This window comes from Bos mutus, chromosome 1 (genome assembly GCF_027580195.1).
Source record: "Bos mutus isolate GX-2022 chromosome 1, NWIPB_WYAK_1.1, whole genome shotgun sequence".
In the NCBI taxonomy this organism is placed as follows: Eukaryota; Metazoa; Chordata; class Mammalia; order Artiodactyla; family Bovidae; genus Bos; species Bos mutus.
This window is the reverse complement of record NC_091617.1, coordinates 135,323,983-135,350,950: the sequence shown is the minus strand read 5'-3', so window position 1 is coordinate 135,350,950 and position 26,968 is coordinate 135,323,983.

The following is a 26,968-nucleotide window of genomic DNA, read 5'->3' as shown; positions in this document are numbered from 1 at the left end:
AGGGCTGATCTATTTCAGAATGGACTGGTTGGATCTCCTTGCAGTCCAAGGGACTCTCAAGAGTCTTCTCCAACACCACAGTTCAAAAGCATCAATTCTTCAGTGCTCAGCCTTCTTCATAGTCCAACTCTCACATCCATACATGACCACAGGAAAAACCATAGCGTTGACTAGATACCCATCATCAAAAAATCTACAAACAATAAATGTTGGAGAGGATATGGAGGAAAGGGAACCCTCCTACACTGCTGGTGGGAATGTAAACTGATACAGCCATTATGAAGAACAGTATGGAGTTTCCTCACAAAGCTAAGAATAAATCTGCCATATGGCCTAGCAACCTCACTATTGGACGTACATCATCAGAAAACCACAATTCTAAAAGACATATGTACCCCAATGTTCATTGTAGCACTATTTATAATAGCCAGGACATGGAAGCAACCTAGATATCCACTGACAGATGAATGGATAAAGAATCTGTGGTACATATATACAATCGAACATTAACAGCCATAAAAAAATGCATTTGAATCAGTTCTAGTGAGGCAGATGAACCTAGAGCCTATACAGAGTGAAGTCAGAAAGATAAAAACAAATATCTTATATTAACACATATACATGGAATCTAGAAAAATGGTATTGATGAACCTATTTGAAGGGAATGAATGGAGACACAGATGTAGAGAATGGATATGTGGACACAGTTGGGGATGGAGAGACATCGAGGGACAAATTGAGAATGTAGCATCAAAATATATGCACCACTATGTGTAGAATGGATAGCTGGTGAGAAGTTGCTGCATAACACAGGTGCTCTGTGGTCACCTAGAGGAGTAGGATGGGAGGGGATGGAAGTTCAAGAGGGAGGGAATATATTTATAATTATGGGTCATTCACGTTGTTGTATGGCAGAGACCAATACAGCACTGTAAAATTAAAAAACAAAAAAAAAACTAAAAGATTTTATTATAGATTTCATTATGTATTTTCAGGACAGAATTGTGCAGGAGGAAAACATCATTTGGGATATAACAAATCTTTGAACAAATTGCTGGCTGCAGTTTGAGGATGGTTTTTCAGTGCCTGTGTAAAGAATACAGTGAGAGATTCTCCCAGAACATAGACAGCATCAGTGACCAGGAATTCATTTAACATCTCCACATACTTAAAATGACTTCACTCTTGATAAACCTGTTTCAAAAATTACTCATAAGTATAGACTTAATATTTTGATTCTCAGAGTTTTCTAGACTTGTTTATAAGGTCCATGAGGTCAGGGACTGTTTAAATTCATCCACTTGGTAGTGATGCAGGGCCTGTTAGCAAAAGGTATAGACTTCTTACCAGATCCCACCACTGCATAAGCCCAAATTCCCACAATGAATTCCTCCTTCCCATCATTAATAGTGGTTCTACTTCCCTGACTGGATTCTGACTGACACATTTCCTATACAACTTTGTACCTAGGAACTTTTAAAGAATTCATTTTACTGCATGATCTTACCCAGGGATAAATACCAGTTCTTTGCCCTCACAGGAGATCAGATCCAGAGGTGAGGTCAAATTTACAGCAGTATAGAACAGTTGTAGTTAACAGACACAGCTTCAAATGTCAAGAAGATCCAAGTTTAAATCCAAGATCAGCTACTTCCTGGCACATATGGGCCTGTTAAAGTCAAAGAGGCTTAGTTCTCTCATTTGTAAAATAGACACAGTAACATGTATATCCCATGGTGGTTGTAAGATTTAAAGAACCCAAGGTACATTAACCTTGGTGACTCAGATGGTAAAGAATCTGCCTGCAATGTAGGAGTCCTGGTTTGATCCCTGGGTTGGGAAGATCCCCTGGAAAGGGAATGACAATCCACTTTGTATGCCTGCCTGCAGAATTCTGTGGATAGAGGACCCTGTTGGGCTGAAATCAATGAACTCTCCAAAGAGTTGGATACAACTGAGCAACTAACATTTTCACTTTTTCAAGGTACATTAAGCACTTAGTTAGCATTGTAAGGGGCACAAAGTAAATAAATAAATTCTAACTATTAAACCAGAAACACATCAATGTAATCATTTTCCATCTAGAAATAAAGAGATATCTTTTGTGGGGTCATGAAATAGAAATATTAGCCAAGTCTTCCACCAGTAAATCTATTTTAAAAAATCTTTTTATCCTTAGGATAATGTAAGGATCAAATAACCTTCTCAGCATTCATTATGAGTTAAAAACATCTCTATGAAGAACACTGTGGAGAGGGGGCTGCTGAGGAGAGCGTGCAGAGCAGAGGAGGTAAAGAGCTAAAGGACCTGTTTTCGACTGCCATCAGCATGGTTGATGAAATGGACCCAGACTTAGAGAAACGTTGTCGCCCACACAATTTCTTATTCAGTTATATGACAGATGAAGCTGGGAACCCCCTTCATGAAAGATAAATGCCTCTGATTTATTTGATTTGTTGAGCTCAATGGAGAAAAATTTCCACATGCTTGCATAGTTTTCACTTGTTGTTTCCTTCTTGTTTTGTAGAATTCTGTCTGCGCTTATCCAAGCTGTAGATTGCTTATTAAAGGCATAAGGTAGAGGAAATCCCTCTATGTGAGACATACCAACCTAACCCTCAGCACCAGGAGAAAGGTGCTGCACAATGCATTGCCCTGACATTTGGTTGAAGGACACTGGTGGCTCTCTACAACACCCAGGGGTACTGTTGTGCTGTACAGAGCTGAAGCTGAGCGGTTTCCTTCAGACAAGGAGAGAAGAGATTTCAGGCCAAGTTTAGACTTTGGTACAAACTAATTAAAAAATTACCATAAGAAAGAGAGGGTGGAATCCTAATCAATATGGCTATAAGGGAATTCATTCACTTCTTAAAATTGTGTTCCGATGTGACTGGTTCTCTAGAAGAAATCATATTTCATTTTGAGCCATAAATGCTTCTTTCTGGTCATCTGTTCCATTGAAATGAAAGCAAAAGTATCATTATAGTGTATATACAGAGATGTTTATTGCATAATTATTTTAGAAGCCCAAAAGAAAAAAACTGAAACAAAGTGATGGTCCGTCAGTAATAGAATGTTTGAAATTACAACACACTGGAATATAAAATTCTAGGCAGCCATAAGGAAGAAAGTCATTGTTCACAAAATGCAAGATTCAAAAATACGTGCTTCAGTTTTTGCAAAATAATGACAAAACCTCTCTTTGTGCGTTTCTATATATTATGAATACATATGTATGTTATGTGTAGTTATTTATGAACACATGAACATAAGGAAAAATATGAAAGCATATACAGTAGGTTGTTACCATGGGTAGCTTTGTGTCTATGAGGAGATAATGTAGATTGAGAAAGGGGTATATGGAAAGGAAGAGCTAAACCAAAACAAAAACTACCTTCAAAAAACAGGGTGTATTATATGATCACATATCTTGAGTTTATATAAAATTATATGTGACTACATATACAAATATTAAAAATAAAAAAGTATCAGAATAATGGAAATGAGTTCCATGGAGTCTCTGGGCATTTCAATGCAGCCTACATGTTTTGGTGCCACCTTAAACAGCATTGTAAGTTGACATTGACATGGAAAATAACACAAGGCAACACTGCCAAGCCCACTGTGAAAACAACTGAAAAGAAGATAATAAAGACCACCTCTGTAAAGCACGTTTCTTAGAGGCCAGATGCCATACTCTAGTTAAACTCAGTAACAAGAGAGAAGCCCTGAAAAGTAGTGAAGACTTGAACTATGTCTTCCACTGGCGGATTCCTAAGGTGCATTCAAGCTTGGTAAGTCTGTGATTGCAGAACTGTAATGAGAATGATCTAACACTTAAGATACATACATAGAATTTAGAGCTGGATGGGCTTTGAAGGATTGTCTAATAGTAGGTCCTAAAGACAGGAGGAGAAGGGGACGACAGAGGATGGGACGGCTGGATGGCATCACTGACTCAATGGACGTGAGTCTGAGTGAACTCCGGGAGTTGGTGATGGACAGGGAGGCCTGGGGTGCTGCAATTCATGGGGTTGCAAAGAGTCGGACACAACTGAGCAACTGAACTGAACTGAACTGAACTGAAAGGTTCTTTAATTAAAAAAAAAAAGTTTATTGTGGTAAAGTATATCTGACATTAAATTTAGCATTTTTATCATTTTTAAGTGTACGGATGAGTGGTGTTAAGTTCATTCACATTGTTGTGCCAAATGTCTCATTTCAACGGGCCTGTTAGGGGACACTGGGTGAGCAGACAAGACCTTTCCGTGTTAACTGTGAAACTCCCCATACATTTATAATTATTTCAAGATTTTAGATGTTTTTAAATGGGGTGCCTGTGTCTTCTTTAGGAGTTTCCTTGTAGGTGTGGGAGAGGCAGCACAAGGAAGATTCCAGGTATGGTCTCTACATCTCACCTTCACTTGGGGTGGCACCACTTCATCTCCTTTGTGTGCTGTGCTTCTACAGATTTCTGAAATTTCATGTTAAAAAGCATTTCCAGCAAAAAAAAAAAAATAGTTTTGGAAACTACTGACATCATTTTACAAATAAAGACAGATTAGTTTTCCAATGTTTCTAAGCTAATATATGATGGCTAGGACATCATTTCAGATCTACTGATTCCTGTCTGTTCCTCCCTACACTGCACTATCATCTCCATCGAAAAATAAAGATTTCTGATTCCCTTCCAAGCTCTGTCAACATTTATAAGAAGCTAAAATTAACATCTTCAGATAGCAACACAGATAATATGTGTATAATAGACCTGGAGGAAACTATGTCGCTATTGTTTAGGTGCTCAGTCATGTCGGACTCTTTGCAACCCCATGGACTGGAGCCCACGAGGCTCCTCTGTTCCCAGGCAAGAACACTGGAGTGCGTTGCCATTTCCTTCTCCAGGGGATCTTCCCAATCCAGGGATCAAACTCACGTCTCCTGCATTGGCAGGTGGATTCTCTACAGCTGAGCCACCAGGGAAGCCCGGAGGAAACTATAGTTGAGAACAAATCTAGAGACTCATAAACTTAGCATATCAAACACCAACATCTCCAAGTTTGTAACCTCCAACAGGTGGGTGTGTACACACATGCCCTTAGTCTCCTGAAAGTTTGTGCAATGAAAGATAACATATCTGACATGAGTCTCAGAGAAATTTAAGAGAAAAAGAAATGAATGCCCACTTTTCAATTCATTTAGCAACTGTTTATAAATGTCTACTAAATGCCAGGAACTGTAACAGACACTTGGGATGTGATGGTAACAAAGCAAGACAGGGCCTTTGCTCTCATGAACTCGCTGCCTGAAAGGGTGGAATACAGTTATTAAACCACTAATAAAACTAATGAATAGATGCTTCAACTGACTTGGAGGAAAGAAAGGGATGAAATGTAGTACAATGAACATGTATAAATAGAAAATGACCCAAAAACAGTCAGAGGAAGCTTCCCTGAAGTGGTTTGACCTGAGTCCACAAGTAAGAGTTAACTGGATGTGTTTGTGAAAAGCTACTTGTAAATAAAATAACTTGAGTTTTCTTTGTTGTTGTTCAGTCACTAAGTCATGTCCAACTTTTCTGATGCCACAGACTGTAGCCTGCCAGGTTCTCCTGTCCATGGGATTTCCCAGGAAAGAATACTGGAGTGGGTTGCCATTTCCTTCTCCAGGGGATCTTCCTGACCCAGGGATTGAACCCACAGGTCTCAAAGAGTCAGACACGACTGAGCGACTGAACTGAACTGAACTGAATCCTGCATCAGCAGGCAGGTTCTTTAGTACTGAGCCACCAGGGAAGCCCATTTGCTATCTTATGTATAGTGAGAAAATATCTCTGGCCTCACATTTGAAAGTTCTGAGTTGTAACTGCATGGCTTCAACTAATGATATAAGGGGACCAGTCAACCTACAGACCATTCACCTCAGTTTCTGTGGGGGTTAGCTTCATGTGTCAACTTATCTGGGCTAAGGGATGCCCAGATAGCTGGTAAAACATTATGTTTCTATGTCTGTGATGGTGTCTCCAGAAAAGCTTAGTATTTGAATTGGTGAGTTGGCATCATTCAATCCACCTAAAGCCTGAGTGAAACAAAAAGTCTGGAAAAAGAATGAACTTTCTCTATTGGCTTGAGCTGTGACACACATTTTCTCCTGCCCTGAAACATCAGCGCTTCTGGCTCTTGCACTCAGATTGGGACTTAAACCATCAACCCCCCCAGTTCTCCGATGTTTGGACCTTGAATTCAGTTACATCACCTGTAATTGATGTAATTAATTGTTTTGGTTCTCCAGCTTGCAGATAGCAGATTGTGGGACTTCTTGGTCTCCATAACCATGTGAACCAATTTCTATAATGAATACAAATTTCTTACTGGTTATATTTCTTTGAAAAACCCTGACTAATGCAGTCCCCAGAGAAACAAATACTGCTTCCCCATCTTATAAACTGCATGAAAGAGTCTATGAGGTGAACTCTTGCAATTCCAATCCTCAATTTATGAATAGGAGTGTTAGCTCAGAAAATGTGTTCTTGGGCAGTACCATTTGTGAATTTACCTGGGGAATTACAAAAGTGTTTTGCTGAGACTTCTAAAACTAAAACCAAGAAGACTTACAGTATCAAAGGCATTAAATTTCCAGCCAGAAGATCTGATATTAAAAGTTTACAGAGATGTTGACTGCACATAACTTAAAATTTGTGGGCACTATCACCTCTTTGGTGTAGTCAGTAAAGCAGAAGTAGAAGTTTTTCTGGAACTCTCTTGCTTTTTTGATGATCCAATGGATGCTGGCAATTTGATCTCTGGTTCCTCTGCCTTTTCTAAATCCAGCTTGAACATCTGGACGTTCTGGTTCATGTACTCTTTATGAGTGGGAAGGTTAGCTCAGATTTTGTTGGATCATCAAAAAAGCAAGAGAGCTCCAGAAAAACATCTACTCCAGCTTTATTGACTATGCCAAAGCCTTTGACTGTGTGAATTACAACAAGCTGTGGAAAATTCTTAGAGCGATGGGAATACCAGACTACCTTACCTGCCTCCTGAGAAATCTGTATGTAGGTCAAGAAGCAGCAGTTAGAACTAGACATAGAACAACAGACTGGTTCCAAATTGGGAAAGGGGTATATCAAGGCTCTATATTGTCACACTGCTTATTTAACTTATGGCAGAGTACATCATGTGAAATGCTGGGCTGGATGAAGCACAAGCTGGAATCAAGATTGCTGGGAGAAATATCAATAACCTCAGATATGCAGATGACACCACCATTATGACAGAAAGCGAAGAAGAACTAAAGAGCCACTTGATGAAAGTGGAAGAGGAGAGTTCAAAAGCTGGCTTAAAACTCAACATTCAGAAAACTAAGATCATGGCATCCAGTCCCACCACTTCATGGCAAATAGATGGGGAAACAATGGAAACAGTGAGAGACTTTATTTTGGGGGGCTCCAAAATCACTGCAGATCATGACTGCAACCATGAAATTAAAAGATGCTTGCTCCTTGGAAGAAAGGCTATGACCAACCTAGACAGCATATTAAAAAGCAGAGACATCATTTTGCCAACAAAGGTCTGTCTAGTCAAAGCTATGGTTTTTCCAGTAGTCATGGATGTATGTGAGAGTTGGACTATAAAAATGCTGAACGCCGAAGAATTGATGCTTTTGAACTGTGGTGTTGGAGAAGACTCTTGAGAGTCTCTTGAACAGCAAGGAGATCCAACCAGTCAATCCTAAAGGAAATCAGTCCTGAATATTCACTGGAAGGACTGATGCTGAAGCTGAAATTCCAATACTTTGGCCACCTGATATGAAAAACTGACTCACTGGAAAAGACCCTGATGCTGGGAAAGATTGAAGGCAGGAGGAGAAGGGGAAGACAAAGGATGAGATGGTTGAATGGCATCACCAACTAGATGGACATGAGCTTCAGCAAGCTTCGGGAGTTGGTGATGGACAGGGAAGCCTGGTGTGCTGCAGTCCATGGGGTTGCAAAGAGTTAGACACAACTGAGCGACTGAACTGACCACCTCTTCAGGTCACAGCACAGTAGCAATGTTCTCAAAAATGGCAAAGAACTGATTATACCTCAAACTCTGATTTGAAGTATGGCTGCTTTTAATAACTTCTGTTTATTTCAACTTTTTGAAAATGGATATTAACTCCAATTTTACAATTTTTCTCCTAACCCCTACTATCTGTAAGAATGTGTACTTGCCAACTTAAGTTTTGCCAATCATAATACTCCAGTGGCTGGCAGAGGATTACTAGATTTCAAAAAATTTTTTTCTTTTTAAAATTTTTATTCAACACACGGTAATATTTTTAACACTGGCTTTGTATCATTGAAAAAGAAAAAAAGATGAGTCTGAAAACTTAAAAAAAATAAAGAATCTTGATATGATTTATGTCAAAAAAAAAGATGCTTCGCATATCTCATGCTCTCTTTAGAGCCACCCTAGTACACTTTCACCTTAATACCTTTGTTACCATCAGCATACCCCTAGTAAGATGATCCGTGAGCTCCAGAGTGAACTTGTCTTCAGTTGGTCTAGTTGAAGAGACAGACACGTGATTCAGGATGAAATCTTGTGCTTTTCACTTCTATAATCTTATGATAGATAATTGGAATTATGCTAATAATAATGTTTTTAGCATTTGATTATATACCTTACTCAGTTACACATTCTTTGACTGCAGTTTTTCATATCAGTGCCAAACTTTATGAGAGTACATAGGGATTTCAATTTAATAAGTGTAAAGGATGCTAATCTTAATTTCACTATTTAAGTATGTTGGCAACTGAGTCAAAATGACACAAGGAACTCTGGATGTTGGCACAGTTTCACTTACTCCAAAGAAAAATGAAGGCTGTATCTTCTGTTTACCTTTTGCTCTTCTTATGTTTCTCTCCTCCCTTAAGCTCTCAGTTTGAGAGGTGTAGAGGGGTGGAAAGACAAAAGTTAGATAGTGGTGCTCATCAGCTTTTGGACGTGAATATATTAATAGTATTGCTTTAGGTGCATACATCAGGAGTGCCAATGCACAGAGGCAGAGCCGAACTACTCCTGTGGCTTACACACTTGGGAAGCTATATCTGCATATGTGTGTTTGTGTGTGGTGAGTATATGTAAGTGTGTGTGTGTATGTGGTGGCTATGTGTATGTGTGGTTGGTATGTATATGCATGAGAGTGTGTGTGTGGTGGGTATGTGTGAGTGTGGTGTGTGTGTGTAGTGAGTGTGTGTTGGTATGGGAGTGTGCGGTATGTGTGTGGTGGGTATGTGTGTATATGGTGGGTATATGTTTAAGTGTGTATGTGGTGAGTATGTATGAGTGTATGTGTATGTGTGTGTTGGGTATGTGTATGTGTGCATATGTGGTGAATATGTGTGAATGCCTGTATGTGTGTGTGGTGCTCTTTGATCTGATCACTTCTGCTTGCTGATCCATCTGTCGTATTCCCTGCTTTGCTGTCACTGTAGCTTAGGCTACAGAAGTGTAGGGAAGAGTTGTTTCGCCTCTTCTGTCCATTGCTGCTCCCATTAGCTCACAACTGATCAAACCTTAGGGATGTGAAAACATGTACTCTAGGGCATTCTCAGCTCCCTATGGTAACATGTTGCAATGAGAGACTCATCAATTGAAACCTCAGACAGCTCTGCCCCTGTGAGAGGCAACCCTCCAAAGTCCCCACGGATGCCTTTGTATAGATTCTTCTACTTCCCTTCCGTTTCAGGTTTGGAATGTATAAAGATCCCTGGGAAGGAAAGGCCGTGGTGATAGTACCCTGGCTCTACAGTAAGTTATTCTGCCCCCTGTTGGGAGTATCTGGTATCTCTGTGAGAGCTTCTTTGGGTGACTGGTAGGATTTACATTTTTGAAAATCAGTGGTTTTATAAAGTACATCTTTAAGAAAGAGACAAAATAGTTTTAGATTTTAAGTACTCTAGAAAACACATTTCTATGGTGTTTTAACAACCTCCTGCTTTCAGGTCTATTTTTAATGCCAGGTGTGTGACTTGGGGATGCTCTCTGGACCTCAGATTCAACTATAAAATGAAGGATTTTAACCACATCAGTAGTTTCCACTCAGGGGCCACCTTGGAGGTCAGAGAAAGGTTCCTATACTCCACCATCCACCTGAGCAGCTCAACTTCTACTTGGATTATGCTTTGAGATTCCTCATAAGATTTAAATTGAGAGAGAGTGAGAAAAGAAGGAGGAGGAGGAGGAAAGGCAAGAAGAAGAAGAGGAAGAGGAAGGAGAGAAAGAGAAGAAAATAAAGAAAGTGGAGGAAGATAAAGGAAGAGAAGAAAGTAGAAGAGAAGAAGGAGAAAGAAGAAGGAAGGGGTGAAAGAGGAAGAAGAAGAAAAAGCTTTCTGTGGCTTAAGGTTGTTTGAGAAAGCAACTGAATAGCTTCTAAAAGGTGTCTGTCATAACTTGATGGAAATTGATAGGAGATATGAGGAGTATTGTTTCTCAATTATTAAAATCCTATCTTCTAGGGCTTTCTCTGTATCCTTTGACCTTGTGATTGCCTTCTTCTCTGTTGTTTTCTTGACCTTCACCCAAAGATTTCAAAGGAAATATGAAGGAACTCCAGCCACATGGGGTCCCACTAAGCAGGCAGAGACGCAAGGATGAAGACTAAAACAGTATTCTCCCATGCCTAGTAGGCAGACTCCAAGAGGTGGGTTAGCTGAGAATTATTTGAAAGGGCAGAATCCCTCGAGAGTCCTCCCTCTAAGCCTCTCTCCCAGAGTCTCCTTGTAGTCTGGCAAGGCCCCTTGGAATCCCCATACCGTCCCCATGAAGCACATACCAAGCATGGCACTCCAGCTCTTACCCCTAGTCACTGAATATATCCTAAATTTTTCAAAGAAATCTAGATCTAATCCTTGTGACTAAAAATAAGAAAATTATTTAAAAGTATATTATGTTAAGCAAGATGGTTAACTTGCACTTAATTTCCAAATAACTATCATTTTATTTCATATAATCTTTTCCAGCTCTTAAAAATGTCAGAAATTGGGTGGGATAATAAAACAAAGGACTTCCCTGGTGGCTCAGTAGTAAAGAATCTGCCTGCCAATGCAGGAGATGCAAAACACATGGGTTCAGTCCCTGGGTTGGAAAGATCCCCAGGAGGAGGGCATGGTAATCCACTTCAGTATTCTTGCCAAGAAAATCCCATGGACAGAGGAGATTGGCAGACTACAGTCCATGAAGTTGGACATGACTAAAGTGACTGAGCATGCACACAATAAAACAAAATGGACAAAATATTGATAATTATTGACAGTGGGTGGTATGTATATGCTGCTGCTGCTGCTGCTGCTGCTGCTAAGTCGCTTCAGTCATGTCCGACTCTGTGCAACCCCATAGATGGCAGCCCACCAGGCTCCCCTGTCCCTGAGATTCTCCAGGCAAGAATACTGGAGTGGGTTGCCATTTCCTTCTCCAATGCATGAAGGTGAAGAGTGAAAGTGAAGTCGCCCAGTCCTGTCCGACTCTGAGCAACCCCACGGACTGCAGCCTACCGGGCTCCTCCGTCCATGGGATTTTCCAGGCAAGAGTACTGGAGTGGGGTGCCATCGCCTTCTCCGGTATGTATATGGGAATTCACTAAACTATTTTCTCTACTTTGGGATATAGTTGAAGTTTTCTATAATATGAAGTTTTTTGAAAGTGTTATGGAGTCTGCTGGAAGGAGCATTGGGCCAGGAGTAGATCTCATTAGCAGGAGAAGTGCTGGGCTTGTCAGAGGAGGAGCTGGATGAAAGCAGGGTGTGGAAAGTCTTTGGAATCTCCTTATGGTGGGGAATTGGGAACCAGGAGGTAACCTTCCATGGATGGAGGCCCCCAAAGAAAGCCTTGGAAGGCTGAGTAGACAGATGTGTGCACCTCTGAAACCATGCTGCCAAGGGTGGGGAGTACAGATAGGAGTGGGAGAAGGGGCCATGCTCTTTCTGATGTTTCTTCTCCTCATATCCCTTTTTTCCCCTCCTCCCTGGAACCTCTTCCCACTTGAGGTCCCATTTCTATGCCCAGCTCCTGGCTTGTTCTCACCTTCTTTACACCCACTTCCCCTTCCTCATCTCTGATTCTTGAGATCTCCTTCTGCAGATCTGGGTGGCCAGGTCTGTATATACACCAGACAGATACAAGACTGTTGAATGCTGCTTGGCTATACACAGGATAAATACTCTGAGATTTCACAAAAGAAGGTACTTGCTTTATAAAATTTAAATAAGAGAAAGATGTCTATAACGAATATGAAAAAAAACTCACCAACTTGTTAGCATGCTGATTTATAAAAAATCTCTCTACTCTAGCAATCAAAAATAATGTGTTTAAAACTGCATGTCACCACACCATCAGTACTTTATTAAATCAATTGGTAAGTCCAACCAGCAATTTTGTTATTTTGTTTTGTCGCTAAGTTGTGTCTGACTTTTTGAAACCACATGAACTGCAGTACACCAGGCTTCCCTGTCCTTCACTATCTCTCAGAGTTTGCTCAAACTCATGTCCATCGAGTGGGTGATGCCATCCAACCATCTCATCCTCAGTCATCCCCTTTCTCCTCCTGCCCTCAGTCTTTCCCAGCATCAGAGTCTTTTCCAATAAGTTCACCACTCTTTCCCATTCAGGGTTTTTTCCCAATGAGTTGGCTTTTCACATCAGGTGACCAAAGTATTGGAGCTTCAGCTTCAGCATCAGCCCTTCCAATGAATTCAGGGTTGATTTCCTTTAGGATTGATTGGCTTGACCTTCTTACTGTCCGAGGGAGTCTCAAGAGTTTTCTCTAACACCACAATTCAAAAGCATCATTTCTTTGATGCTCAGCCTTCTTTATGATCCAACTCTTACATCTGTACACGACTACTGGAAAAACCATAGCTTTGTCTATATGGACCTTTGTTGATAAAGTGATGTCTCTGCTTTTAATACACTGTCTAGTTTTGTCATAGCTTTTCTTCCAAGGAACAGGCATCTTTTAATTTCATGGCTGCAGTCACTGTCTGCAGTGATTTGGGGGCCCAAGAAAATAAAATCTGTCTTTGTTTCCACTTTTCCTCCTTTTATTTGATATGAAGTAAGCTTGGAAGAAAAGTTATGACCAACCTAGATGGCATATTCAAAAGCAGAGACATTACTTTGCCAACAAAGGTCCATCTAGTCAAGGCTATGGTTTTTCCAGTGGTCATGTATGGATGTGAGAGTTGGACTATAAAGAAGGCTGAGCACCAAAGAATTGATGCTTTTGAACTGTGGTGTTGGAGAAGACTCTTGAGAGTCCCTTGGACTGCAAGGAGATCCAACCAGTCCATCCTAAAGGAGATCAGTCCTGGGTGTTCATTAGAAGGACTGATGTTGAAGCTGAAACTCCAATACTTTGGCCACCTCATGCGAAGAGTCGACTCATTGGAAAAGACCTGAGGCTGGGAGGGATTGGGGGCCGGAGGAGAAGGGGACAACAGAGGATGAGGTGGTTGGATGGCATCACTGACTCGATGGACATGAGTTTGGGTAAACTCCAGGAATTGGTCTGTGCTGTGCTGTGATTGATGGTTGCAAAGAGTCAGACACGACTGAGTGACTGAACTGAACTGACCTGATGGGACTAGATACCATGATCTTAGTTTTCTTAAATGCTGAGTTTTAAGCCAGCTTTTTACTCTCCTCTTTCACCCTCATCAAGAGGCTCTTTAGTCCCTCCTCATTTTCTGCCATTATAGTGTTATCATCTGCATATCTGAAGTTGTTGATATATCTCCCAGCAACTTGATTCCAGCTTGTGAGTCATCCATCCTGGCATTTTGTATGATGTAGCCTACATATAAGTTAAATAAGCAGGGTGACAAATACTTTGTGAAATCAATTAATAAGTCCAAACAGCAATTTTATTATACAATATAATTAAATAGGACCAAACAAAAAATACAAGGAGCATCACACATAGTAAGAAAAATATTATTACCTGAAAAATTTGATTCACTTAAATGTATACAAAGGTATGAATGTTTAGACAAGGATGCAAAGTATCCTACAAAGGCAAGGATGTATTTTCAGTGCTTAGCAACTATGAGTTGTTGGTATTTTTATTCCTTTGTATTACTTTCATCATCCCTGACAAGGTCTACTTCAGATGTATAGTTCTTATCATGAGAGGGAATTATGATCATGGATGGTTTAGTACAAAATCTCTCCCATTTAAGAACTAAATATCTCAGTCTGTGTTTTCTACTACTGGGTTATCAATGCCATTATTTAAAAATTTTCAGTGTATTACATCAAAAAGAAGGAAGTGATGTTGTAAATGGGGCATAGATAGTTATGCCTTTCCAGGTCCACCTCTGTCCCCCAAATCCTGAGTAACTTGGATTCTCTGAGGAACATTCAGTAAATTTACTGTTTCAGAGCATAGGCATTCCAGCATCTTCCCCTAGAGCCAAATTTTCTCACAATCTTTTCATCAAGCATTCCAGCAATAATCTTTTTTATTTCTCTCCTTCCCACCTTCTAAGACTTCTTGAAAGAAAGATTTCTAGTCACAACCTCACCTCCTGTGTTAGTTAGGGCACAGGCTAAGTAAGCTTCTGTGACAAAGATATCCAAAAATACAGTGGCTTATGTAATTTAGAACTCCTTTCTGGTCATGTAACATTCCGGCAGTGGGTGGTCCAGACTGTACGACAGCTCTAGTCCATTTAGGAACAGAGGTTCCTTTTATCCTGTGGCTCCACCATGCTCTGGAGTTTTGTCTTTATCTGAGTGATGAGAGCAAGGATGATGTCAGGGATTTGACCTGCCATCAACAGAGACTGGTGTTGCCATTAGCTGAAATGGAAGTTGATTTAGGAGACAAACATGAGGACCTCACTTAGGCTTGTTAAATTGTGCATCCAAGTGAAAATATAAGTAGATAGTTGGATACACTGAGTGAGAATTGAAAGAAGAGGTCTAGGCTGTAGACATGACTTGAAGAGTCATCCATCATGGACCTTGATGAAATCAACAAGGGAGTGAGTATGTATAAAGAAAAAAGGATTAAATACTAAACCCAGGGTTACAAAAATGTGGAGGTTAGAAGCATGAAGGATCAGTCTGTGAATGAAAAGGAGAAAATGGTCAGAGAGGGAAACCAGGAGAGTACAGTGTCCTCAAAGCTAAGAGAGGAACATGTGTCAAGGAGGAGGGGACAATCTCTTGTCAAATGCTGCTTATGAGTCAAGTAATGTGAGGACAGTGATATGACAATTTGATTTAGCTTCAAGTGGCAGGAAACACATCTGCAGAGCAGAGGAAATGGAAGAAGGGCTCCTGCTTTATTGAGTCATTTTTTTTTTATTCATTAATCCAAGAAAAATTGAATACATAAAATACTCCTATGTTCATGACATGTACCTTTAGCTGGATATTCAAAAAGGACTGTTCATAAATTATGCCACATGTCTTAGATTCAAATCTCCAAGTACTGCTTTTTTCTCTCTAAAGCTCTCCTCTCCTCCTCCATAATCAGCTGCCTGGGTGACCAGCCTGTGGCAAAAATGGTCACTCTGCAAGAGGAAGACCCTAAAGATAAACCATAAAATACAACAGTCACAGTAGAGATAAACCACTACAGGAATCTGGCTGAATGTTGAAAGGGAAAATGTGCAAAACTCTGGGAGCACCTGGGCTGCAGCCGAAGTCCTCTCCAGGGTCATGGGTCAGAGACTTCCAAGAGGATGTCATCCCAATGAATGCGCACAAGTGCTCACTCCTGGAATGCTTTAATGAAGTGGAACAAGGGCTTAAATGAGCCAAATCAGCTTTGAAATCATGACATGTGCTTATGTTTGTACTAAAACGAGTTCACTTATTTGAAAACATATCCCCATGGAGGGTGGGCCTGTAGTCAGGGAGGGTGTCAGGGAGATGATAACAATGCAGGACATTGAAATCCACCAGAGAAAATCCACAGCACAAAAGTTAAAGAAGGGGGTATAATCATCTAGCTGGTATTAGGAAGGCTGCTCTAGAGTAAACAGGTACACTGACTGAGGGCACAGAAGCTCCTGGCTCAGAAAAAAACCACCACTATTTATGGAGCTTCCTCAGTAAAATGAGGGAGTTGGACAAGATTGTCTCTGAGATCTCTTCCACCTCTTACATTTTGAAACCAAAGTCTCCCAAATGTGTGAAAAGATTCACTTTGTTGATAATTAGGAAGTGACATTCCAGTCTCACTGTGAGTTTTGACCCAGATACATGCATTACTAGAAGTGTTAGTGATTTTCTTCTTGTAAGAAGCCACATATGTACACAACTTTTCAGACTCAGAGGCCTGAAGGTGTGATGGGGATAGGAGGGGGCGTTTGCTGCCTCGAGCCTACATGCTCAGAATTTGTCTCCTATGTAAAGGGCCAGAGCAGCACAGTGGACTGGCTGTTTCTGAGAAGTGAAACATTGTTACTCAACACACACAAAAAGATGACAGCAGATGTTTAGAACCAGCCCTGTGGCAGGGATCTGACAGGATGATGCTCCTACCAAGCGCAGGCAAACAGTTTCCTTTTTCCCTGTGATTTCTTGCACAACCTTCCAAACTCCTTCTTGGCATGCTGTGTGGACAAATGCGTTATTCTGTGCTGGGCTCCATGTCCACTGCCTGATTTATATACAGCACAGTGGAATTGTTCTTTGTTAATCAAGTTTATTACACAAAGCTATTCTAGCACATCTTTCTATTGTGGAAACTAAATGTGCCTAGGGAAGATACAGTCTTGAATATTAAATGAGGAGATATATATCTTTCCTAAATGACAGTCACAGCCTGTTAGTTTATCTCATGTCCAAATGGGGTGGAGAAGTGATCATATGATGACATGGATCTCAGGCCCTTTGCAGGGGACTGTCCCCCAAATTCTCAAAAATAGACATTGCTCCCCCAAATTTACACATTGACAAGTGGTAAAATTTGAATTTGAGACCTGTTTTATTAACTTTAACTCTTTCACACATCTCAAACCACAGTTATGAAACAACAATGGCCCAATTCTTAGGCAGCTAGCATTGACACCATTTGAACTTTGTATGTAACCAGGCTCAAGGTGAGCTCAACCTTTGGGTTCCCCCGTTAAATGAGCTGATAAATTGCCTTCTTTGCTCCAGCTACTTGACATTGATTTCTGTCACTTGTCAATAAATTTTCATAATGATTTACGAGCTTTCCTATTCTGGAAACAAGTCTGTGTGCTTATTTAGGACCAATGACTACACGTGCCATTGGTAACCCACATGTACAATGCTGTGCTGAAAGTTTTGTATGTGTATTCATTTACCCTCAAAACAGATAGATATTTTTAATCTTCTAGATAAAGAAACTGAGGCACAGAGGGGTTAGACATATTTCTTAGGACCATGTGTCTAGTAAGATTCAGAGTCAAGATTTAAACCCTGGTAGTCAGATGCCGCAGTCCCCACCCAAAACCGTGTTGCCATACAACCCCTGTGTGTGTGTGTGTGTGTGTGTATGTGTGTGTTTTAATTGTGGTGTTAACCTGTGTGTGTGTGTACACATGTGTCTTAACTGTGGTGTGAAGAGGTAGGCTAATGGGGAAGAAGTAAAGCTTCTAGCTTGCTAGTCGTTTTCTGCAGAGCAGACTCTGACTTCAGGATGCCTGGCCACACAGAACACTTAGAACATCTTCTGGGGAGAAATCAGCAAGTTGAGATAAAGCCACTGGACAGTGGATCACAGTAAGGGCATGTAGGGGCTTTAGGAAAATGGTGGCTCATAGCATATGGACGGAACAGGAAGTTGAACACGAAGTTTGAGTGAAGTGAAGGAACTTCTGGAAGCAGAATCCAGCCCAAGGAAGGCAAAAAGGATTAAACTGACAGAAGGGTCAGTCAAGTCCCCTTGTCCACACACCACCCTCCATATGCACCTAAAACTTAAGCAATATTTAATTTTACACCTTTTCAGTACTTATCAACCCTTTTAATCTTTGAAAATGTGAAAAAAAAAACATATTACTATCTGATGTTAAATTGTTTTTTTCCCCTCTGAGATAGTTCTCATGGTTGGGAATTGGGCCACTAGCCATTTAAAATTTTTTCTTTCGTGGCTTGTTAATCAACAAATATATTAAGCTATACTACTGGGTTGGTGCTAGGGCTTCCCCTGTGGCTCTGCCAGTAAAGAACCAGCCTGCAATGCAGGAGGGTGGTAGGAGCCATGGGTTTGATTCCTGGATCAGGAAGATCCCCTGGAAAAGGAAATGGCAATGGCAACCCACTCCAATATTCTTGCCTGGGAAATCCCATGGACAGAGGAGCCCAGCAGGCTACTGTCCATGGGTTGCAAGGGTCAGACACGACTTAGAGACTAAACAACATTGCTGCTGCTGCTACTAAGTCGCTTCAGTTGTGTCCGACTCTGTGCAACCCCATAGATGGCAGCCCACTAGGCTCCTCTGTCCCTGGGATTCTCCAGGCAAGAATAATGGAGTGGGTTGCCATTTCCTTTTCCAATGCTTGAAAGTGAAAAGTGAAAGTAAAGTCGCTCAGTTGTGCCGACTCTTAGCGACCCCATGGACTGCAGCCTACCAGGCTCCTCCGTCCATGGGATTTTCTAGGCAAGAGTACTGGAGTGGCTTGCCATACATTAGGTTAGTGCAAAAGTAATTGCAGTTTTGCATTGCTGAAGTTTGTCATTTGATAATGGAATGCATTCTTAAATAAATGTGGTTATGTTATATATCATAAAAATGCACATTTCTTGCTTTATGTTTTTTGCTAATGGATTATTACTTGCTGTTTATTTTACATGTATTTTAGACTATGGAAATGATGTTAGACAAAAAGCAAATTCAAGTAATTTTCTTATTTGAGTTCAAAAATGGGTTGTAAAGCAGCAGGGGCAACTTGCAACATCAACAATGCATTTGACCCAGGAATGCTAATGAACTTACAATGCTGTGGTGGCTCAAGAAGTTTTGCAAAGGAGACAAGAGCCTTGAAAATGAGGAGCACAGTGGCTGGCCACCGGAAGTTGACAATGACAACTGTGAACATCATCAAAGATGATCCTCTTACAACTACATAAGGAGTTTCCCAAGAACTCAAGGTTGACCATTCTGCAGTCATTTGGAACTTGAAGCAAATTAAAAAATGAAAAAGCTCAATAAGTCAGTGCCTCATGCTGCTGCTGCTGCTGCTGCTAAGTCGCTTCAGTCATGTCCCACTCTGTGCAACCCCATAGACAGCAGCCCACCAGACTCCTTCATCCCTGGGATTCTCCAGGCAAGAACACTGGAGTGGGTTGCCATTTCCTTCTCCAATGCATGAAAGTGAAAAGTGAAAGTAAATTTGCTCCGTCGTGTCTGACTGTTCAAGACCCCATGGACTGTAGCTTACCAGTGCCTCATGAGCTAACTGCAAATCAAAAAAATTGTCATTTTGAAGTGTCATCTTCTCTTATTCTACTCAACAACAACAAACTATTTCTGTACTGGATTGTGATGTGAAACACACAATGGATGGGGAAACATTCAGGCATCAGTGTTTCCCCATCTGGAAAATAGATTTTATATGACAATCAGTGATGACCAGCTCAGTGATTGGACTGAGAAGAAGCTCCAAAGCACTTCCCAAAACCAAATTTGCACCAAAAAAAGAGTCATAGTCACTGATTGGTGATCTGATGCCAATCTGATCAATTATAGCTTTCTGAATCCTGGTAAAACCATTACATCTTAGAAGTATGCTCAGCAAATCAATGAGATGCACTGAAAACTGCAAAACCTACAGCCAACATTCGTCATCAGAAAGGGTCCAATTCTTCTTCACAACAATGCCGGACCACATGTAGCACAACCAATGCTTCAAAACTTGAATGAATTTGGCTGTGAAGTTTTCCCTCATCTGCTATATTCACCTGCCTTTTTATCAACTGACTACCACTTCTTCAAGCATCTTGACAATGTTTTGAAGGGAAAATAGTTCCACAGCCGGCAGGATACAGAAAATGCTTTCCAAGAGTTTGTTGAATCTAGAGTCAAAAACGAAAGGATTTTTATGCTAGAGGAATAAACAAACTTATTTCTCATTGGCAGAAATGTGTTGATTGTAATGGTTCCTATTTTGATTAACAAAGGTGTGTTTGAGGCTAATTATAATGATTTAAAATTAAGGGTATGAAACCACTATTACTTTTGCACCAATCTAATATTTGATGGCAAATTACAGAAACCTAACAAAGGAGTTATTAAACCTATTGAGGAGTTATTAGATTTTATAACTGGGAAACAGGTGCAGCTACTTTTATGCAAGTCTAGATCCAAGACCTCAAACCATATAATCATGAAATCACCTCTTTCTCTCCCCCTCTCTCTTCTACTGTCCCTCTCTGAAAGTTTGTCTTCTTAGAAGGAGGGGTTCCTTTTATATTATAGCATATGTAACAGCCTCTACACCTGCAAAAGATTGACTTATTGGGAACGTACCAACCCCTGAACTATCAGCACACCTGAGGGGTGAGGTAGTTTGATTGGTTACATGTCAGTTCTTGAGGTGGGGAAGGTGAAAACAAGCTCTTGACAGTTTTAGGAGATAGTAAACGGCATTTTTGGAGAAGGCAATGGCACCCCACTCCAGTACTCTTGCCTGGAAAATCCCATGGACGGAGGAGCCTGGTAGGCTACAGTCCAAGGGGTGGTGAAGAGTCGGACACGACTGAGCAAATTCACTTTCACTTTCACTTTTCACTTTCATGCATTGGAGAAGGAAATGGCAACCCACTCCAGTGTTCTTGCCTGGAGAATCCCAGGGAAGGGGCGGGGGCTGGTGGGGCGAGGGGAGGCGGGGGAGGCGGGGAGGGGGAGGGGGGAGGAGGGGAGGGGGGATAAGGTGGGCTGGGCCTGGTGGGCTGCCGTCTATGGGGTCGCACAGAGTCGGACATGACTGAAGTGACTTAGCAGCAGCAGCAGCAGCAAAGGGCATTTTCCCAAAGCAAAATTGTGCAAAGTAGAAGGAAAGGCTGGCAAAACAAATCATCATTAAAATACTCTTTTCTATTTCAAAATGAGGTATTTAAGTTTTGATTTGAAAGAGCTCTTTATATATTAAGAATGTTAACATTTGATTTTTACTATATAAACTATGTTTTTCACAGCTCGTCACTTGTCTTTTCACTTTGTTTATGGTGTACTTTTCTTTGTATAGTAATGAAAGATTTTTACATAAGCCCCCACAGTTCAGTGAGTTTCCTCAGAGCTGCCACTTGAAGGGATACTCACCCATGTCTCAGGACCACTCACCACCTTACCCTACAGCCTTGCACAGTTAGTGTGCTAAAGCTCCAGCTCCCTACCTTCTTCAAAGAGATTTTCAGTGTTTCCCCATCTGTAAACTGGGAAACAATACTACCAGCAGGATATACAGTTATGCAGCAGAATGTCTTTATTTTTTGGAATTGCATGCCAAAGTGTCCAGATGTCAATGGTTTATTTTGAAGTGATTCACTTACAAAAATAAATAATGAGAGAGAGAGAGGTAGGTGAGGCAAATAGTATAAACTGTTAATAGTGTTGTATCTAGGTGGTGGCTAAACGGATGTTCATTGTATAATATTTCTACTTTTCTTTATCTGAATTTTTTCTAATTAAAAAGTTACAAAGGAGAGTGAGAATAGGGAGTTGTGGAGCATGTGTGTTCTTTATTATAAACATCCTCTGCTCCACTGATGGTGCATCCCAGTGGCAATGTGTGGGGTCCAACTGCAACTCTATGGAGTGTGCACTGCAGTTTACACTCTAATACAGCCTTTGTTGTGAAGGTAGATTTGGGTGGGGGAATGTTGGTGCCACAGAGGGGCTGTGAACCTCTAAGAAACCTTACTCCCAGCTAATCTTTGGAAATCTGTGCAAGGCAGTGGCCTTGCTGACTGATGACTTTGTCTAGACTTTGAATTGTACAGCTTCTTGTGGGAGCTAGACTCACATTTTTTTTTTTTACAAGTCCTATATTTTATTCCTAATATCAGATCCTATAATTTGACCCAAAGAACCTAGAGTCTTCAAATACAGTCCTTTCAAAGTATACACTATTTGGTATTCAGTAGTGACTGAAGCTATTGGGCCTGGTAGGCTCTGTTCATGGAATTCTCCAGGCAAGAATACTGGAGTGGGTAGTCATTCCCTTCTCCAGGGGATCTTCCCAATCCAGGGATCAAACCCAGGTCTCCTGCATTACAGGCAGATTCTTTACAGCCTGAGCCATCAGGGAAGCCTCAGTTTATTAGGCAGAATTCCCAGGTGGCACAGTTGTAAAGAACCTGCCTGCCAATGGAGAAGCTGCAAGAGATGAAAGTTTGATAACTGGGTTAGGAAGATCACCTGGAGTAGGAAATGGCAACCCACTCCAATATTCTTGCCTGGAAAATTCTATGGACAGAGGAGCCTGGAAGACTACAGTCCATGAGATTTCAGAGTCAGACACAACGGAGCATGCAGCACATATTTTGTTCAGAATATTTAGGTCAAACAAAAGCTGGCTTTTTATTTAAAAGAAAAAACTTGCCCCAGAGCATGCTAGCATTGATTCAGAAAATACATGAACTCCTTGATGGCTTAGCTCTGTTCAAAAAGAATAAGAAAAGATGGAGTCATTTTTGAAGACTTCTAGCCTAGAGAAAGAGTCATCAGAAATCTGAAGCCTGGAGGAAATTGAAAGTTTAAGAATGAAGTAATTTCCTGAAAATAAGACTTGAAAGAAGAAAGCCCTACATGCACAGAACAAGTGAAGTTGGTGGCTGAACTTATAACATTGATCCATTCAATAGAAAATGAATTGAGTAATCATTCCACAAGCAGTTTTCCAACAGAATATGAGGCCAAGAGCAAATCCCCACCTAATCCCGCACCAGCAGCTAGAGCTTCCTGTTGAAATCAGAGCTTTCCTCTCTCCGCCACTAGCATCTCATGTTTGCTATTAGACTATGTCCATCTATCCAAATTCATTATTGCCAAGGGGATATATATTGATCCAAGGGGACAATTTCTGCAAGAACGACCTTTTCACCTTCTTCCCTTTCTCTGTTTCCTTCTCCATTTTCACCTCACCCCTCTACCATCCTAATATCCTGAAAATAAAATAGGATTCATTCTAGATTAACTCAACTTTCAAACAAACCAAATATTTCACTGTTTCCTTCTCCATTTTCACCTCACGCCTCTACCATCCTAATATCCTGAAAATAAAAGAGGATTCATTCTAGATTAACTCAACTTTCAAACAAACCAAATATTTCAGAACTGTGCTGATATCCAGACTATACTGAAAAACTTTTGTCTCTTTTAAAAGAAATAGTTTGGGATTATTTATCTTTTGCCATTAGTTTAAAAAACTGCTATTACTTAAGAGACAAAATTTTTGCTTGAATTACATTTTGATGGGACTCTGGTTCTTAATGTTTTGAAGATAATATTATCTTCAACTTGTGGGGCTTCCCTGATAGCTCAGCTGGTAAAGAATCTGCCTGCAATGCAGGAGACCCCGGTTCGATTCCTGGGTCAGGAAGATCCCTTGGAGGAGGGCATGGTAACCCATTTCAGTGTTCTTGCTTGGAGAATCCCCATGGACAAAGGTGCCTAGCAGGCTACAGTCCATGTGGTCACAAAGAGTCAGACACGACTGAGTGACCAAGCACAGTACATCAATTTATGAGTAATATTTCTATTTATCTTTTGCATGCATGTGCATGCACTTGTCTGCCTCTTTGCAATCTTATGGACTGTAACCTACCAAGTTTCTCTGTCCATGCAATTTTCCGGGCAAGAATACTGGAGTGGGTTGCCATTTCCTCCTCCAGGGAATCTTCCCACCCCAGGGATCGAATCTGCATCTCCTGCCTTGCTGGTAGATTCTTTACCGCTGAGCCACCTAGTTAGTAAATAAACTGGTACTTTAATTTTTAATTACCATCATTATAACCTGAACAGCAACAGGAGCAATATATGTGTAGCTCAGATACAGGAGTTGTTTTAAACTGCAAATACAGTTTTTGTTTGCTCAGAGGTGTGTTGACTATAGTTATAAATCAAATATAACAGTTTATTTTTACCTAAATAAATAGTGGTTAGTGGTCAATTTTGAAGAGATAACTGCACTCCCATGTTTACTGCATCATTATTCACAATAGCCAAGATATGGAAACAACCTAAATGTCTGTCAATGAAAGGATATGAACGTGGAATATACAGAATGAATAAACAAAATGTGGTATAATTATTATAAAATATAATGTAAATAATATATATGTATAGTGTGCATAACATAATCTTATTCAGCTTTAAAAAAAGAAGGAAATCCTGATGTATGTGACGAAAAGGATGAACCTGGAGAGCATTATGCTAAGTGAAAGAAGCCAGTCATAGAAGAATAAATATTGCAGGATCCCACTTCTACGAGGCAATAAAAATAATCAAATTCATAGAGACAGAGTGGAAAGTCAGTTGCCAAGGGCTGGGGAGAGGGGGAAATAGAAAACTTCTGCTCCGTGGGTATAAAATTTCAGTTGTGAAAGATGAGTAAATTCTAGAACTCTGCTGTATAACATTGCATCTATAGGTAACAACACTGTTCTGTATACTTAAAAATTTATTAAGGGGGTAGATCTCATCATAAGTGTACTTACCACAATTAAATAGTCATTGGTTTAAAAGAATTGTACGTAATGAAATCTATTAAACATTAATGTATGCTTTTGTCTCTTTTTCCATGCTTAGAAAATTCTTTTCCATCTCTACATCATAAAATCTTTCTTGTAAATTGTGTTCTAGAGCATTTATAATTTTATATTTTAATCCATGATGTTGCCATTTTTGTTAGTTAAGGTGACACTAACCACAGTAACAATAGCCCTCCAAATCTCAGAGGCTCAACACACTAAGTTTTGTTTTTTTTTTTCCCACAGAATAGTCCAAAGCAGGTGTTAGCTATGCGGCCTTCTGTATGGACATGCAAGGACCCAGACTTCTTGCATCTTGAGTCTGTGCTCCCAGTTAGGTCAGTACAGTACTGGCCAAGAACCTATAGGGAAGAACATGGCAGAATGTTATATTTATAGCTATATGGGCCAGTCCTGGAAGTAGCATACATCATTTATACCTACATTCCACTGGTCAGGATTCAGTCCATGGACACAGAAAACTGCAAAAGAATCTGTGTAATAGGAGGGACTCACCTTTTGGTTTCATATCTTTTTGTCTTTTTGTACAGTTCATGAGGTTCTCATAGCAAGTATACTGGGGTGGTTTGCTATTCCCTCCACCAGTGGATCACCTTTTGTCAGAACTCTCCACTATGACCTGTCCATCTTGGATGGCCCTATATGGCATGGCTCATAGCTTCTTTGAGCTACACAACCCCCTTTGCCATGACAAGGCAGTGATCCACGAAGGGGGTGTGAGCTAGACCATAAAGAATGCAGGGCATCAAAGAATTAATGCCTTCAAACTTTGTTGCTGGAGAAGAGTCCTGAGAGTCTCTTAGACAGCAAGGAGATCAAACCAGTCAATCTTAAGGGAAATCAACCCTGAAAACTCATTGGAAGGACTGATGCTGAAGCTGAAGTGCCAGCAATTTGATCACCTGATGCAAACAGTCAACTCATTGGAAAAGTCCCTAATGCTGGGAACGATTGAAGGCAGAAGGGGAAGAGGGCATCAGAGGATGAGATGGCTAGATGGCATGACTAATGCAATGGACATGAACTTGGGCAAACTCCAGGAGTTGGTGAAGGACAGGAATGCCTGTCATGCTGCAGTCCATGGCGTCTTAAAGAGTTGGACACTACTGAGCAACTGAACAACAACTGGAGGGAAAGAAAAGAGGCTTTGAGGAGCACAGAGAAGTTTCTGCTGCAGTTTTGCACAATTTTGTTGTAAGATTAGAAATAGAGCCCCTTATCATTTGAAAATTTGGGGTCATGTTGAATTCTGAGCACTGTCCACTTCCATTGTCCACTTCCTCCATTATCTCCATCTTCAATTTGCTTTAGCTGTACAATTTTACCCTTCACACTAGATCTTTGTTTTTAATTTTTGTATATCTTTGCTTTCTTTTTCTTGTAGTGTGAAGTACAAATCCAACTTTACTTTTCTCTATTTGGTGAACTCAGTTTTTCCAGCACCATCTATCTACACAAAATAAGTTATAATTTTAAAAGCTTATTTAAAAACTGAGATGCCAACACATATCAAGTTCCCACATGTACAAGGCCTCTCTGTGCTCCTCCTGTGGCCTATTTGTCTGGGTTTCTGTTCAGAAACACGCTGTTTTTATTGCGATAACTCTTGTTACTATAATAACATGTCCTACAGGTCTAGGTCTGGGGAGAGCTACTAGCAGCCTAGGTTACTCCATTATTGTTTCTGGATTGAAAAATCTCTAAACTTGGTCTTAAATTATGACACCATTCCAATAGTAGAGGAAGATGAAGGCAGGTGAGATCTAACCATAAGGTTTGTAAGCTATATTGTGATTATATGTCCTCTAAGGCAAAAGACAGTTATCCTTGTTAAGTCTAGACCATGACAGCCAGGATAAGGATGTGCTTACGCCAATAGTATGGAATAACATCTCTCTTGTCAATTAATAGAATCCAGAATTCTCAGTAAATTTTCCTTTGCCATCTATCTCCAGCCAATTATTCTACTCTCACTGACAGAGATAGCACTGTGCTTATTTCATCCAGTTCCTTACTTTATCCTTGTGAAAGCCAAAACATTGTATTTTTTATTTTTTTAATTTATTCTTAATTGGATGATGATTGCTTTACATGTGCTGGTTTCTGCTGTCCAACATGAATCAGCTATAAGCTTACATATATCCTCTTCCTTTTGAGCCTCCTTCCCACCACCCCCATTCCCCATCTAGGTCATCAGAGAGCACGGAGCTGAGCTCCCTGTGGTATGCAG